Source organism: Musca autumnalis, unplaced genomic scaffold (genome assembly GCF_047663935.1).
Source record: "Musca autumnalis isolate F117 unplaced genomic scaffold, ASM4766393v1 scaffold_3, whole genome shotgun sequence".
Lineage (NCBI taxonomy): Eukaryota > Metazoa > Arthropoda > Insecta > Diptera > Muscidae > Musca > Musca autumnalis.
In genome coordinates this window covers 89,447,598-89,466,553 of record NW_027411866.1, presented here as the reverse complement: position 1 = coordinate 89,466,553, position 18,956 = coordinate 89,447,598, and positions in this window count along the sequence as shown.

Below are 18,956 nucleotides of genomic sequence, written 5' to 3'. Positions count from 1 at the left end.
CCAAATGAAGACTAACCACCAAATTTCAGCCACTTCGGTGGAATATTGATGCCACAACCTTCAAAATACCGAAAATCGGGAGGTACCGTTCTATGGGGGCTATATGAAGACGTGGATCCATATCGAGAAATTTCAGGTGGAATGTTTTATACCCCCAGGGAGGACTTAATACCAAATATCAGCCATTTCGGAGGGATATTGAGGCCACAACCTTCAAAATACAGGAAATCCGGAGGTACCGTCCTATGGGGGCTATATGAAGGTGTGGACCTATACCTAAAATTTTCCGGGGGAATGTTTTATACTCCCAACTAAGACTTAATACCAAATTGCAGCCATTTCGCAGCGATAATGAGGTTAAAACCTTCAAAATACCGAAAATCGGGAGATATCGTCCTATGGGGTTTATATCAAAACCTGGACCTATATAAACATTTTATGGTAGAAATATTTCTTAGCCTCTGGAAACACAAAATACAATCTTACAACCGATTCTGTGGTCAAATGGGACTAATACATTCAAAATATCTTAAAGTGACGCGTACTATATATGGGGCGTTATATGGGGGCTATACCAGAACGTGGATCTATGTAAATATGTTATGGTAGATATGTTTCTTAGCCTCTTGAAACGCGAAATGCAAAGTTACAACCGATTCTGTGGACAAATAGGACTAATACATTCAAAATATCTTAAAACAAGTGAGAAAAGGTTATAGTCGGTACGGGGCCGACTATGTGATACTCTACACCACTACCCCTGTGCATAATCTTTTCACTCGAAAACATTTCTTTTACGGAGATACGAAAGTTTTGACCTATCTGGCTTTTTTCACCAAACGACTTAAGGCGAACTGACCCAAAATAATTAATCAATAGGCTTCTATTTCTGTGAGAAAATTTCGTGATGATCCGATCAAATTCCGACCTGTAGCGTGATTGCAGAAAAAGTGGAAAAAATGGGTGCATTACCGACTATTGCGATATCTCTATTATTTTAAAAGGTCCCCAATCAAAGGTGTGATATCCGTCATTATTATTAAAATCGCAAAAATGAAAAGTTGTGTTCTATTAGCGACTATTGCGATATCTTCGTTGTGTGACCACCTACGACATCCTACGTTACATCGTTTCAAAGGTGATATTTTCTACTTTCATTGCCAAGTTTTGCTTTTTATATACCCCTTATAGACGCTGAGATATTTGCTTTGGAATAAAATGTAGACTTTTTCTCTAAATAACTTTTTTGCTCATTCCGACCCCTAATTATTATCCGACCATCATCAAAATCAATAGGCTTCTTCCCCTCCGGGACCCCCATCAACACCCGTGAGGATCCGATCAAAATTGCGACCTGTGCGTGATTTCCAAAAACATGGAAAAATGGGATGTATTACCGACTATTGCGATATCTCCGTTAGCAGGCCACCTACGCCGACTTGGTTGCATCATTGTAAAGATGGGATCATCTACTTTCATAGTCAGGCTTTGCTTTTGGAAAGTCCCCAACCAATGCTGTGATATTCGTCATTATAATTAAAATCACAAGAATGAAAATTTGGGTTTTATTTGCGACTATTGTAATATCTTCGTTGTTGGATAACCTACGAGAACTTACTTTACACCATTAGAAAGGTGATATTTTCTACTTTTATTGTCAGGTCTTGCTTTTGGTATACCCCATATAGAAGCTGAGATATTAGCTTTGGAAAAAAACGTTCTCTTTTTATCCACATACGTTTTTTGCCCATTCCGACCCCTGAATATTATCCAATCATCACCAAAATTAATAGGCTTCTTCCCCTCCGGGACCCTCATCAACGCCCAAAATTTCGTGACGATCCGATCAAAATTGCGACCTGTAATACCCTCCCCACATTGTGGTGTAGGGTATAATGACGCGTACTATATATGGGGTCTTATATGGGGGCTATACCAAAACGTGGACCTATATAAACAATATATAAATACTAAAAGTCCAACATACATATAACAGATATTACTAAAATTTCATCCACCTACTTCAATCGGTTCGGACGCTAGAGTGATTTCCACAGACGGACAGACGGACGGACATGGCTATATCGATGTAGAATTGCACGCTGATCAAGAATATATGTATATAGTTTGTGGGGTGTACAATGATTATTTCGAGTAGTTACAAACGGAGCGACAAACTTAATATACCCCCCATCCTATGGTGGAGGGTATAAAAAGGCGTTTGACACTTCATATTCGAACAGCTGGTCCGATACCACTACCTGTTCAATATACCTTGGTCCACACATTTGACAATTTTCTACGCGTCAATTGTCAGTTTGTCGAGAGACGCCCATACCACAAAAACGCTCTTAGGGCGTCCGTATTACCCAAATACGTTATGACCGAAATCCCGTTTAAAACACAAAACAGCGATTAAAACATATGAAACATATTTCATTCGTAGAAACATATAATTTTCCTTTAGGACGAAACCTATAACTCTGCGTGTTGCGTGTGCGTTAAAAAAAAAAAAACAAAATACATGTATTTCAATTTGAAATAGATGTGTTCTACTTTTTTCACCACAATCGCTTTCGTAATACGGACGTATTTAGGCATGCGCCAGAGGGTGTTGGGTGGCGGCAAAGGGTTACCATATGCCTCAACTTATTCTCCATCAATCTGAAAATTGCCGCAAGGAAAATTGACTAATGTAAATTAGGACATATGGACTTAGGTTTTTAAAATTTAATAGGGTTTTAGGAAGTCATTGGATCCCCATTCAGGGCTGTACGGCGGATGACCCATCAATTTCACGTTTTGTCCAGTCGAACTTCTCAGGAGACATCAGGCAAACAAATTGTAGTGTACCACTCAGAATTAACCGTCCTACATTTCTCAATCGGTACAGTCGTCACACGGTCAGTTTTGCCGAAGAAACAGGCGACCATTTGCTTAATAGTGCTTCTTACATGAACAATTTACGTTGGCTTTCAGCTTCTTTTCGATTGCTGATTTTTTTCGGGCTCCTAAGCATAGATCCAAGATTCGTCGTCTGTGACGATCTTATAAACGTCGTTTGATGGAGCGCGATCGTTTTAACAATTTCTTTGCACCAATCCACAAAAACCTTTTTTGAGCGATTGTTAAACTTTTCCCGATCTAACGAGAAAAATTCATTTCGGGGTCAGTGTTCTGCAATATAAATGTTAATTGGTGGAAGAAATGCCAAAGGATGCCTCACAGTATAAACATGGCGATTTTGCATGGCCGGCCGATTTTGGTTGACCCTCACGATTTTCATAGGGCTATAGGATGACCCTTTATCGACATACAAAGATTTAATTTGATCGATGTATTCTTGATTATCCACGTCGAAATTTGTGAAAAATTGTCGGACGAAATGTTCACAAGAAAATTCATTTTTTTTGCAAAGTGATTGTTTTGAGTCATTGTAAACACCACACAGTCCGTCTGTCTGACTGGCTGGTGCGCAGGATAAATTTCGAACGGATTTACTGATTCGAACCAAATTTTTCACTTCGTAATATTTTGCGCAAACTTAGTTTAAGTTCGAAGATGGGCCATATCGGTCTACTCCTTCGTGTACTTCCCCCACAAAAGTAAATCTCGCAGGGAGTTTCTGTTTGGTATAAACTTTTCACATTGTATTATTTGACCCAGTCATATATCAGGTTGTAATATGGACTATATCGGTCCACTCCTTGTGGTACCTCCCACACAAAATTCGAAGAGGTAAGTTTTAAGAGTTCCTCTCGGATCGTGTTAAATTTTTTTAAGGTTGTCTTTGCGGTCCCTTTACAACGGTAATTTTTTTCCGGAGTAAGTCCATACTTCCTGAGGTAATGGCCCAAAAGCTCCTGCCGTCATGGCTAGCGGGAATGATACCTCTCAAACTTTTTTAAAAATTTCCTACAAACTTAGTTTAACGTAATTTAATATTTCGTTGATATATGTCAATGATTTTGTATAGACCCCCATTATGGTACCTACAAATTTCACATTTTGAAGGAAACCAGTGATAAAAAATCAATATTTGTTTTTTGGTCAGGGGCTGAGGATATATCTCCGTCAGCACAGCTGACAGATACTTTCTTACTTGTTTCTTTGACGTTTTATTTTCAATAACTAAAATGTTGTTTTCGTAAAATTGTTATTTGTTAGTTGTTAGAACTAAAAAGGTTTTCCACATTTAACAACTATTTCTTCTCAAAAATGCGTTCCCATACGACAAAATGACTTAAAATGTTCACTTCTCTTTGAACAAAAATGGAGCTGAATAGCTTCTTTTTAGAAAATTTTTACACGACAAATTTGGGCAAGCAAAAATGTGCAACATGTTTGCCCGCTTCTCATTGGCTAGCACCCGACTTTGACATTTGTTCAAGTGTTTTTGACGTTTCTTTCATTTTTTCGTTCCCGTATATTTTGGAAAAATGTGTTTGTACTGGAATGGAACTGTTGTAATTCATGCAACAACCTTCTACAAATATGCCTTGAGTAATATATTTACCTTGACATTTATTTCCTTTATAAAAGTGATGTTACTACGACAACAATTTTTTAGATTCTTGCAGGTCTGGAACAGATCATTTACATTTCACATTTTCATAGAAACAATTGAGCCCCAGGTTTTTTGTCAATTTTTGCGATTAACTGAAAAAAGCGACTAAAAAATGTGTGCGTAAGGTGGAGGCTTCTCATAATAAAAAAATTGTGTCCATATAGGCACTCTAGCTGAACCCGGTGCGCTTCGCTACCCCTTTAGATTGATATACATTTGAAATTTTACGGATTTTATGAAATCAGAAAAAATCAAATTCAAAAATTTAATGTAAAGTATTTATTGTAATGATTTAGGATATACAATGTTTTTTGTTTTTCCTTCAGGAGCGTAAACAAACAAATCGGCCGGTCTACCAACACGTGAACATGCAACGTAGAGCTGACCATGAGAAAAGCAAGAACATGCTAAATTTAGGCCGCATACACGAAGGGTCTGTCCTTGGGATTTATTTATAGTCATTGCAAATGCCAAACGTACAGAAAACTGCAATCTTTTAAAATTGAAGGGCGTTTCTGTTGCTATTAGAGGGATTCGAGGTAGCAGTACATCTGAACCTATATACTTCCCAGTAATAATCTTTGCCTCAATTAAATAGTTATGTAATTTTTTTACTGTTAACCTTGTACCATTACAAAGGCGAGGTGGGTCTATGTTTCCTAATAAAATAATAGGAACACCAACTTTTAGCACTAAATTATGTGGTGGAAAGCCTGGAAGATCCAACGAATTTTGGAATTCAACTGGATTCTTTCAATATAATTTACCAATTTTTTTTTGTAGACCAATTTCCTCCTCATATTCCAAATTTCATTGAAATTGGGTGTTTGTTGCATGAAATACATGAAATCGGCAAAAAATATATATTGGAGGTATATCCAAATCTGATCCGATTTCAATATAATTTCTAATTTCTAGGATCAATTCCGTCAAAGATTCCAAATTTCGTCAAAATTGAATATACATGGCGTGTTTGGTGTAGAAAATACATGAAATCGGCCGAAAATATATATATGTATGGGAGCTATATCCCAATCTGAACCGATTTCAAAATAGTTTGGAACATTTATTTCTGCAATAAATTCCATCACACATTCCAAATTTCATTGGAATTAGGCATAAAAACGTGTTTTATGCATCAAATGCATTAAATCGGCCGAAAATATATATCCAAATCTGAGCCGATTTCAAATTACTTTGGCAAATTTATTTTTAGACCAAATTCCGTCACACATTCCAAATTTGAAGACTGTATCGATAATCGTTCGTTAGATATCAGCATAGAAAGTCTTCATTTTTAGGAGGTACATCCGATCCTGAGGCTTTATCTCCAGATCGGGCGGAATTTTTAAGGTTTATATAGCCTGTGACACTTTCAGGCCATGTAGTAATACACTCTGAAAGTTTCAGGAAGATCGGTTCAGCGGTTTTTGAGTCCATAGACTTTTTCCTCTTTTATAGATATAGAAGAAGAAGATAAGTGATGTGCTTACCTGTGTATTGAGTTTAAGGTTCTCAAAATATACTGTATCATGTGGTCACATGGACCGTCTTTACACCTCCGACTATCCGATTCATCAATTGTGTCCCATGCTTTTCATATCCATTAATAATAAAAAATAAGTTTTTTTTGTTTATTTTTGTTCGAATAGATTTTATTTCGTATAAGAAATGCTATAAATTATCAAATAAAAATTCAGCTATAAAAAAAATAAAACATTGGAAGATTTTTTGTTTAAATAATGTTCATACAACATTGCAAAAGAAAACAATTCTTAATATTTATTATTACTGATCACAATACACATTTAAATTTTATGATGATGATTTAAAACCAGTTATCTTTTTTTTTAATAAAAAGTGTTTCCACAGGGCTGATTCTATGCACTATAGGTAATTTGAACAGTTTTTGAGATAAAAAAAAACGATTTTGCAACTATTAATATTAATATTTTTTTAGTTTGCATTGAAAAAAGAACATGTCAAAATTTATGAATATAAATGACATTTATAAAAATACCGCCATTATCCGTTTTAAATTGCAGTCAAACTGAGAATTTCGAAGAAAAACAAAAAAGAAATAATTTAAAAGGCCTGTTTTAATGTGCTTGAAACCGTGAAAATGTAAATCAAATATAAATTTATGTGAAATGGGATAGATTCATCATTGCGAGTGGAATTTATTTTATATATAATATACCTCAAATATCTTATGTAGCGTCCAAAAAACACAAAAACTAAAAAAAAATATTTTTTTTTCTTAAAATCACTTCATATTGACGTTTACTAAATTGGCCGTGTTTGGCTGTGATTTTGCCACCTAAAACATATTACTGAAAGTCTTCCGCATTGATATTAATAGGTTTCAAAACCTGATTTTGTCCGTTTTTTTAATATTTATCAGATTTTATTATGCCATTTCTCCAGAAAAAAATCGTAAAATTGGCGGTATTGTGCAGATAACACGTTTTTTGTTTTACATGTTTCCTTCAATAACACTGTGCAACATTTTTAAGGTGATCTTGTGCAAACAATTCGAATTGAGAATTTTTTGAAAGTACAGACCCAAACGACAAGAAACCCTAGTTGGATTTTGTTGTGTCAGATCCAGCTCGGATTTTATGGCCCCATCTAAACATGGTTAAATATTGAGTTTTTAAAAAAATTCGGGGCTATATCTCTGAAACCAATGCGAATCCTCTTCTGACCTCTGAAGCAAATTTGTAGATAAGGACAAGAATAAAATATTTGGAGAAATAATGAACTCGAAAAACTACATTTATTGCCTTAAATTTCAAAATATATGCAAACATTCCACAATTTTTATACATTTCGCACCGTATCTCCAAAACCGTTAATTTTTTCTGAATATTTTCTTTTGGGAAAATATTCCCTGGAATGTAATACACAACTCTTCAGAACATGTCATTGTTGTTAAATGCCTCTATGCCGTTGTTTTCAGTACATTTTTCAACGACGATTTAATAAATATGTCAATACTGTGGTGAAATCCGAAATGCGAGAATAAACTGTTGGTGTGAACTGTGTTTGAAATACGCGTTGTAAAATATGTGATGCAAAATACCGCTGAAACAACACGAAGTAAGCATTTTAGAGTTTCAGAATGTTCTAAAGAATCGTTGAGAACTTTATTTGGAAGATTTTTGCAAAATGTTACTTGGTTCAACTCCCAATAGTTTAGCCGAAACTGACCAGAATTTCAGCAATTTTGTAAAATTTTATATATTTTGATGCCCTAGATGGAGTTTTTCTTATGTGGTTCTCTCAAAAGATAAGTTCTACTAGTTTAGGGCAACAATATTACCAAAGACAGCAAGACCAAATTCATATTCGTTTCTGAGATAAAGGCCTGATAAATGCAAAAAAGTGTAGATTTAGCCCGGTTTAGATGAGGTCATAAAATCCGAATTGGATCTGACAGGACAAAACCCTACTAGGGTTTTTGTAGTCTAAATATGTACTTTCAAAAAATGCATACTAGAAGTTGTTTGCATTTTCAGTGTTGCATAGTGTAATAAGTGTCAGATAAAATAAAAGGAGGTTTGTGTCCCTTTTAAAAATTAAAGTGCGCCCGAGAGTATGCTACACCAAAAACAAGAAAAAATTTGAGAGCAAATCCAAATCAACCAATCAGATTTGAGTAAATTTGATGTATACAGTATTTTTTGCTTGATATTGCCATATTTTTACAAAATGTAACATTTATTTTAAATGGCAGATGTAATAATAAATCTCTGGTAATGATAACTTTATTCCCTACTTTTCTTAAAGTAAGGTATAACAAAAATGGACTTTAAAGACGAGATGTAAGAACGGGACGTAAAATTGTTGATGTTTACAATTTCAGTGTGAGTAAAATAAGCAATGATAACAAATTGTTCGTTATTTCCGTGGTTTTCTATAATCAGTTAGACAGTAGTAAGCTTTATTTTTATCTCTGTTTAGCATATTTATCATTGATATTGTTTAAATGCATGCTGAACTCGTCTTTATTAAGGTATATTTAATAAATATACAAAATTATAATTACAATTAGAATAAAAATCTACTCGCGAGGTCAGCATTTTTGTTACTTACTACCGTCATTGTTTTCAGCAGTTTGTTGTGTATAAGAAATCTACGTGGTTGTTAATAACCGTTGTTCGTTATATCCGAATTTATCTGTAGAAAGCTTTGTTTTATCTCACTTATACATATGAACCATTTTAATTCCGCCGTTATTATTTTTTGTCTCAGAAACAGTGCAAATTACCTATAGTGCTATGGAATAAATAAAACTAATTTATTTCATATTTAACTCATGTTTTTATTCAATATTCTGTTATAACTTTGAGCTACTGTGGATTCTATGGGTGCAAGTGGGCTGTTGTATTTAAATCAGCCCAAATGCGTTGGTGTACTTGTATATATCTGTCTGCCTATGCTGTAGTTGTGTGTGCTTCTTGTTTTTTAGATATAAATATTAAATTTAATCTAAAGTTAAATATATTTTATACATTATATGACATCATTTCGGTACTGTATTTTCCATAATTTCTTTATCATACGCAGATCTTTCACACTCGGCTGTGTTTAAATTACTTGGTACTTAATTTAATTTTTTTATTCTCTTTAATAATTGTTTAAAAAATTATAAAAAATATGAAATTATTAAATAAAATCTTATTTTCTAGCAAAAAATAAAATACAATAAAGCATTATTACATTATGGCTAAATAAAGTGTGTTTCTTAAACGTGTGTTGGTTTTCGTTTTTTGTTTATTTTGTGTTGCTCTTAAATAACTATGTATGGTAACATGGGGCGCCTTCGCCACGTTTTTTTCAAATTGTTCTCATATCGACATGATTAAAGTTTTTCCAAATATTATTTTTGGTAAGAATATTAGCATGTCTTGACTATAAGTTTTGATATATAAATGATTATAATTTTGTTTTTAGAATATTATTTTTGAGCATTTACAAAATGTCTAAACAGTGGCGAAGCCTCCCCACCCATGGGGTAGCTTCGCCATCGACATAGGACATATATCAACGGACTCTAAAACTGGCATTTACCATACTTCCTCCCCAAATATCAACATTATACATAAAAGGAACATGTTTTCTATTTAATAATCAAAAATGATTCTAAAATTTACAAAAAGAAAGATATTCTAGCCGTTAATTGAAGTAGGCACCTTGAATTTAGGCATAAAAATGAAATTTTTGCCAAATTAGATAGGTTTAGCACAATATTTGATTTCAACTTCACATTATAGCGTGGTATATCAATAGCATAAACAATTTAAGTTAAACCTGACATATTTCTCACATTAACCCACAGCACCCCTATCATGGCGTAGCCGCCCCACCTCCTACATAGTTCATAATATGAATATATTGACATTTATAATTACTTTTATCATGCAAATTATTTGGATTTATATTCTTCAGTAGTTGTCTATTAACTTTATAAAATATAATTTGGATATCACAAAAGGTATACAAGATATCACAAAATATATCTACCATAAATATTTTTCGCAATACCCCAAAAACATGAAACCGCGTGCATCAGCAATCATATATTTGATAGAAATGCCAATTTTTGGGAGATGAAAGATCTTCGTTAAACTCACAATTTTTCCTTTAACGGCATTTCTGTAGCAGTTATAATTATCAAGAAAATCGGTGCTGGCGAAGGCGCCCCAGTGGCGAAGCCGCCCCATGTTACCATATATATTATTAATTAATAAATGTTAAACTATATAATACAATTGATGTCATATCATCACACGCCAATGCCAATTGTCCATTACGCCATTCCTTCTTCTACTTTCTAGTTACCTTGTCCTTGTGTTGAGTCGTCACATTATTTGTACATATTCCTAGCTAGATTAAAAGAAAGTTTCCTATAAATCTAATTATAACTCTATTAAATCTAAAAAATTATATTAAATGTGTTTATTTTTTTATTGAACATAAGAATATGTTTGCATGTATGTAGTAACTACATACATACATTGTAGTCACTACAATGTAGTGTATTATTTGCAAAGTTTTTGTTGTTTTTTTTTTTTGGTGTAATTACAAAAGTTGTTCCATCCCTTATATCTACTGGGGAGTTAACAAAGTTTACATTGTTTGTTGCAGAAAAAAACTCAATTTGATTTGCAAAATAAAAAAATGAAAAAAAAAATAAATCAGTCATTTTGGCACACACCAGAGAACCACCGCTCGCTCTTATTTGTTTGTTTATAACAATAACACGAGAGATCATAAACTTTTTGTTTGTTTTTGAATTTTTGTTTACTGCTTAGCCACATTTATAATCGCAACAATAAGAAGACAATTTTTATTTAAGAAAATGTAGTCATTGTTTGCTCATATTTTTCAATAAGTTTTCCATTGTGTTTTACTTGGGGAAATTAAATAGTATCAAAATAAATCTCTTGAATAAAGTGAAAATATTAAAATACGCTTACTAGATGTTAGGCCATTTGCTGTTGGTTGAACTCTGATCGATCGGTGTAAATTCAAACAAAATGTCTAGAAAACTTTGTAAATATTTTTAATGTTGCATAGTGTAATTACGATAAAATGGGCAGTGTAATTGCGCTTTAAAATTTAAATATTACAAATCATCTAAAAACGATTAAGTTCAAACCTTCTATTCCGCGAACCATAGTAAATGTAAAATCTGAAAATGGATTCAGATTCTTAAAAATACCAAATTATCCAACGAAAGAATTCGAAAAATGTTGGGCTTCCCAAATATTTAAATTCGAGAAGCCAAATTTCATCCAAGGCATGTGTAATACTATCTTATAAATTTGGACAGTACTCTATATGAAAGCATGGGTCCAAATGCAAATTTTCAATTACAATTTCTATGACTTACGAACGGAACGGATTAACCTTCTGTGAACTACCAAAGCAATCCATTATTAACATGTCATCATATTGAGTTATTCCTACTCATTTAAAAACTAGTAGATGTTCTGCCCTGCCACCTTCGAAATGTTGTTATTTTGATCAACCGTTCTAATGCACAATATACTCATTGTTTTATTTGGTCCTTTGTCATTATATTCTCACTTTCTTCACGACAGTATATAATTTTCGCTATTTAAGTGTCAATAACAAAATTGAATCGTATTAGGGGATTTTTCTTCCAATTATCGAGACTTTTCACCCAATCAATTAAAGGTGATAATATATTTCTTTTGATAATATTCGTTTGAATAACTATCAAACTCTTGTTTTTGTAGAAAAGGTTTGACACGGTGCTCTTGTTCATAAATGAGAAAAATAAAAAACAAATCTCCGGAGCGCTTTTTGAATAAATCGCGGTCAAATTTCACATTTTTAGTGTTTTTTTATAGGTTTCCACGATTTCGTTTGGAAATCGCAAGCCCCATCGAGTCGGGATTAAAAAAGTATTGTAGCTGTGAAAATTCTCTACAAGATTGTTCTTTATGATATTTTCGTAGATTTTACCATTTTTGAGTTTGAGAAGTTTAAAATTGGGACAATGCACTGACTGTATCGCCTTCTTATAAAACCGCTTACTCCTAGAAAGATTTTGCGGATTCTGAAACAGCAATGTCCATAGATGAGAAAAAACCAAAAAACAAGAAAAAATCGCTAAAGGAATTTTTAAATAAATCGCGGTCAAAGTTCACATTTTTAGTTTTTTTTGTTTTCAGGATTTTGCTTGGAAACCGCAAGTCCTATCGAAATTTGGCTAAAAGAAATGTAATAGCTGTGAAAATTCTCTAGAGGACTGACCTTTATGATTTCCTAGGTTTACCATTTCCAAGATATAGAAGTTCAGGTCACATTTTTAGGGTTTTTGGTTAGATTTTCACGATTTGCTTGAAAACGGTAGTTCTTATCGAAATGGGTTTAGAGAAAAACTTACAGCTGTAAAAATTCTCTACAAGACTTTCCTTTACAATGGAATAAACGAATTACAAATGAAAATTGGAATGTTTCGAATTACATCTAAACAAGTTGCAGTAGTTGAAAAATATCGAAAGAAGAAATATTATAAAGCAAGACCATTTCCTAACAAATATTAAGAATGTGGATCCGTATAATGAACAGTTCAAATTATTAAAATTTTGATCGTGCTATGATATAACTACATTATTTCTACTAAACCCTTATACACGGATTTGCACTGTCTCGATTTGTGTTGTCTAAAAGAATATTGTGGCTTTAAAGTGTACCACTATTGATTGGTTTTGCATCATCATTATTGCTTTGAGCTTTATCCTTGTTCCAGTTTTCATCAAATTCATCTCTAAAGTAGGGAAATATTTCAAAACTAATAGCAAATCGTCGACAAAGTTACGCTGTTTTGAAACCATCTTCCACAGGGGACAAAAACATTCAGATCATGTACAAGTTATAAGATAACAAAATATAGACAAACCCTCTTTAAAGAAGAAATGCTAAAGTTCTAACGCCGAATTTAGTTATAGAAATAGTTTCTACAATGGGGTTGTAGACCAAAAAAACTATTTTTTCATGAATTTGTTCAAGGAAACTACCAATATTGTCAATAAGTTCTTTCTTTCATCTGAATGAGCACTACTTTTGGAATTTTTGTAAAAGCGTTTTGCGGTGCCAACTACGGTTCGAAAACGAATAGGCCAATCTTCATATAATTTTGTGGACGTTTTAAGAACCTAATAAACTTGTCACGGTGCTCTTAAAGCAGCTTTAAATGGAAGGTGCTTACACCTGGGAAGTTTTTGCGGATTCTGAAACTACAATGTTCATAGATGAGAAAAATCAAAAAACAAAAAAAAAATCGGCGGAGCGCTTTTTAAATAAAGCGCGTTTCAAGTTGATATTTTAGGGGTTGTTTAGGTTTTAACGATTTTGCTTGAATTTTGAAACAGCAACGTTGATAGATGAGACAAATCCCAAAACAAGAAAAAATCGCTGTAGGGATTTTTAAATAAATCGCGGTAAAAATTCACATTTTTAGGTTTATTTTAGGTTCCCGCGATTTTGCTTGGAAACCGCAAGTCCTAACGAAACGGAGCTAAAGAAAATGTTGTAGCTGTGGAAATTCTCTAGAGGATTGATGTTTATGATTTGTTCGCAGGTTGTACCATTTTTGAGATAAAGATGCTCAGTAGGGCGATTCAGTAACTTTTAACGACTGTCGAATTGTTATTTTTATCGCCAGGTTTTGGTGTTTGCAGTAACGATTGTGTTATTCAGTAACTTATGTTAAAAGACTATTGAAAATAAATATTTTAAAATGGTATCTCTGGATATTCAAGATGTCAAAAATAAAGAATAAAATAAAAACAAGGAAATAGAACATATATAAAACGTATATTCCGCGAAAAATAAAAAAATTTTATAAAATAGGAATGAGAAATAGCTATTGGGAATGAAATAGGAATGAAAACAAGCTGGGAACAGATTGATATGTTTGGAGCCGATGAAGTACTTGGAGATGAAATGTGTTTCAGTAATTGGTGACGAATACGGTGAATAACAAATATCGCAAGAATCGTCAACGATTCCACCATCCATTCCTTCTAGTGCAGAAAAAAGATCATGGCGTGGTCAAAGTTTTTAGAAATAACAAAGAATGTTAAATGCAGATAGTAATCGTTTTAGGTTAATTGCAATATTAATCTTTTCATACTTAGATGTGGGCAGAATTTAATGCTGCGAGTAGTGTAGGCCCAAGAATGTTCACAGAAGACATCAAAACTATGGGGTGGGTCTGATGGCATATGCATCCTCTATTAAAAATCTTTTTTGAAAGACCTTCAGTTATAAATAAAATACATAAAAATACATTTAACATGAAAAACATAAACTTTCCGTTGCATTTTGGTTTTGAACATACAGTCGAATTCGCTTATAACAACCGTAAAAAACGTGACGAAACGCGGTCGTTATAAGTGCTATTCTAGGGGCCGAAAAGGCATGTTTGACTTTTAGGTTGCATATGCCGTTAAAAGAGACTGTCCTAACCTGCCTATAGCAGGTTCTCTCCTAAAATTGATTCCAAGAGATAAACCCTACATAAGTTGTTCAAATGTCATTTTTCAATAACAACAAATCGTCGACAATTTAACAACACAAAATTTATTGCTGTTAATTTAACGACAAAATTTTAAATAACAATGAGTAAAGTTGTTAAAAATGTTTCAGAATACCAAAGTCGATAAAAATTGAATTAAATTTTTTAAACAACTTGAGTGTCGATAAAATGTGATAGTGAATCGAGGCACAGGTTACATTTTTAGGTTTTTTTGTTAAAGTTTCGCGACTTTGCTTCAATGCGGCAAGTCTTATCGATATGGGACCTGAGAAAATCTTATAGCTGTAAAAATTCTCTACAAGACTGGCTTATATAATTTTTCCGAGGTTGTACCATTTTTTTAGATATATAATTTTAAGTTGGGAAAATACAGTCATGACATTGTTTTATAAGCAGACGATACAAAATTGAATTGAATTTGAATTGTCCCAATTTGAACTTCTATATCTCAAAAATGGTAAAACCTACGAAAATATCATAAAGGTCAATCTTGTAGAGAATTTTGATAGCTACAACATTTTTTTATACCCTCCTATATTAAGTTTGTTTTTCCGTTTGTAACGCATTGAAATACTCATTTGCGACCCTATAAAGTATATATATTCTTGATCAGGGTAAAATTCTGAGTCGATCTGTGCACGTCCGTCCGTCCGTCTGTGGTAATCACTCTAGCATCCACAAAAATGGAGATAGGACGCCGAAATTTTGGGAAAATGCGTCTTTTGTTTGCAGGCAGATCAAGTTCGATGATGGGCTATATCGGTCCACGTTTTGGTATAGCCCCCATATAACGGTACCCCCCGATTTACGGTATTTTGACGTTTTTAGCTACATTTTCAGACCGATGTAGCTATAATTTGACATTTAGGGTTCTTAAGTGTCAATAAACTTACATAAAAAAATTGTGGACATAGGTCCACGTTTTGGTATAGCCCCCATATAACGGTACCCCCCGATTTACGGTATTTTGACGTTTTTAGCTAGATTTTCAAACCGATTTAGCTATAATTTGACATTTAGAGTTCTTAAGTGTCAATAAACTTATATAACAAAAGTTGTGGACATGGGTCCACGTTTTGGTATAGCCCCCATATAACGGTACCCCCCGATTTACGGTATTTAGACGTTTTTAGCAACATTTTCAGACCGATTTAGCTATAATTTGACATTTAGGGTTCTTAAGTGTCAATAAACTTATATAAGAAAAATTGTAGACATAGGTCCACGTTTTGGTATAGCCCCCATATAACGGTACCCCCGATTTACGGTATTTTGACGCTTTTAGCTACATTTTCAGACCGATGTAGCTATAATTTGACATTTAGGGATCTTAAGTGTCAGCAAACTTATATAACAAAAGTTGTGGACATAGGTCCACGTTTTGGTATAGCCCCCATATAACGGTACCCCCGATTTACGGTATTTTGACGCTTTTAGCTACATTTTCAGACCGATGTAGCTATAATTTGACATTTAGGGTTTTTAAGTGTCAGCAAACTGATCTAACAAAAGTTGTGGACATAGGTCCGCGTTTTGGTATAGCCCCCATATAACGGTACCCCCCGATTTACGGTATTTTGCCGTTTTTAGCTACATTTTCAGACCGATTTAGCTATAATTTGACATTTAAGGTTCTTAAGTGTCAATAAACTTATATAACAAAAGATGTGGACATAGGTCCACGATTTGGTATAGCCCCCATATAACGGTACCCCCGATTTACGGTATTTTGACGTTTTAGCTAAATTTTCAGACCGATTTAGCTCTAATTTGACATTTAGGGCTCCTATGCGTCACTAAACTTATATAACAAAAGTTGTGGACATAGGTCAAAGTTTTGGTATAGCCCCCATTTAACGGTACCCCGATTTACGGTATTTTGAAGTTTTTAGCTACATTTTCAGACCGATTTATCTATAATGTTACATTTAGGGTTATTAAGTGTCAATAAACATATATAACAAAAGTTGTGGACATAGGTCCACGTGTTGGTATAGCCCCATATAACGGGACCCCCGATTTACGGTATTTTGACGATTTTAGCTATATTTTCAGACCGATTTAGCTATAAATTGACATTTAGGGTTCTTAAGTGTCAATAAACTTATATAACAAAACTAGTGGACATAGATCAATGTTTTGGAATAGCCCCGATATAACGTTACCGCCCGATTTCAGGCATTTTGACGATTTAAGTCGCATTTCTAGACCGAATTAGCTATAATTTGGTATATAGGGCTCTTAGTGACCAAAAAATTTATATTCGAAAAAATTATGAACATAGGTACATGCTTTGGTATGGCCCCATATAACGGTACCTCCTGATTTTAGGTATTTTGAGATTTTTACCTACAAGTTTTAACCGAAGTTATAACCGAAGCTTTAATTTGAACATTTGACATTTGAAGTTCTTAGTGGTCACAACACCTCTCCACCAAAATAGTCTGAAGTTTTGGGAAAATGCGTCTTTTGTTTGCACGCAGGTAAAGTTCGATGATGGGCTATATCGGTCCACGTTTTGGTATAGCCCCCATATAACGGTACCCTCGATTTACGGTATTTTGACGTTTTTAGCTACATTTTCAGACCGATGTAGCTATAATTTGACATTTAGGCTTCTTAAGTGTCAATAAACTTATATAACAAAAGTTGTGGACATAGGTCCACGTTTTGGTTTAGCCCCCATATAACGGTACCCCCCGATTTACGGTATTTTGACGTTTAGCTACATTTTCAGACCGATTTAGCTCTAATTTGACATTTAGGGTTCTTAAGTGTAAATAAACATATATATACAGAAGTTGTGGACGTAGGTCCATGTTTTGGTATATCCCCCATATAACGGTACCCCCGATGTATGGCATTTTGACGTTTTTAGTTACATTTGCAGACCGATTTAGCTATAAATTGACATTTATGGTTCTTAACTTATATAACTAGTGGACACAGGTCCATGTTTTGTGAATAGCCCCCGATTTCAGGTATTTTTAAATTCACATTTCTAGACCGAATTAGCTATAATTTGATATTTAGGGTTCTTAGTGACCAAAAAACTTATATTCGAAATAATTATGAACGTAGGTCCATGTTTTGGTATAGCCCCATATAACGGTACCTCGGTATAACGGATTTCGGTATCCCCATATAACGGATTTTCGGTATTTTGAGAATTTTACCTACAAGTTTTAACCGAATTATCTGTAATTTGAACATTTGGCATTTGGAATTCTTAGTGGACACCACACCTCTCCACCAAAAATTGTCAAGAAAGGTCGATGTATTGATAAAGCTCCCATATAAAAGTACCTCCCGATTTTCAGTAATTTGATGATTTTAACTACAATATTAAACCAAACTAGCAGTAATTTGACATTTGAAATTTTTAGTGGTCACAACACCTCTCCATAAAAAATTTTCAACATAGGTCCATGTTCGGATATAGCTCCCATATAACGGTACCTCCCAATTTTCAGTAATTGGCAATTTTAGCTAAAATTTTTAACCGAACTAACTGTAATTTGACATTTGAAGGTTGTAGTTGTCACCACACATCTGCATCAACAATTTTCAACATAGCCCCAATATAACGATACTTGTTTAACCGAACGTAGGTCCATGTTTTGGTATAGCCCCAAAACAAACCGCCTGATTTTCCGTACCTTAGCTTTATTTTTTTGGACGAACTTTCTGTAATGTGAAATTTAAAAGCCAACAAAAATTTTTCATTTAAGTTCATACTTTCGTATAGCCCACATACCTCCGAACTAGCTGTTAATGACATTTGAAGTTCCCACGTTATGTACCGATTTTCGGTATTTTGAGGATTCTAGCTACAATTTTTAACCGAATTAGGAGTTATTTGACATTAAAGGCTCCCATCAAAAACTGTCAACATAGGTCCATGTTTTATTATAACCCCTATATAACGGTACCTCCCAATTTCTAGCCCACCAAAAATTGTCAACATACATAGTTAGATATAGGCACCATAAAAAAGGGCCTACCGAATGAAACCTTTTATGTACATTATCTGGCAGTTTAACGTACCCACTTAAAGTTGGGGACAGGAATGAAAACTAATTATTCCATTTTAGTTCAGAATATATTATGGTGGAGGGTATGAAAAGTTCGGCCCGGCCGAACTTAACGCTTTTTACTTGTTTAGTTTCATTTTGATAGGATTTTCGGTTTCCAAGCAAAATTGCAAAACCTAAAAAACCCCTAAAAATGTCAACTTGAATCGCGATTTATTTAAAAAGCGCTCCGGCATTTTTTTGTTTTTTGATTTTTCTCTTCTATGAACATTGT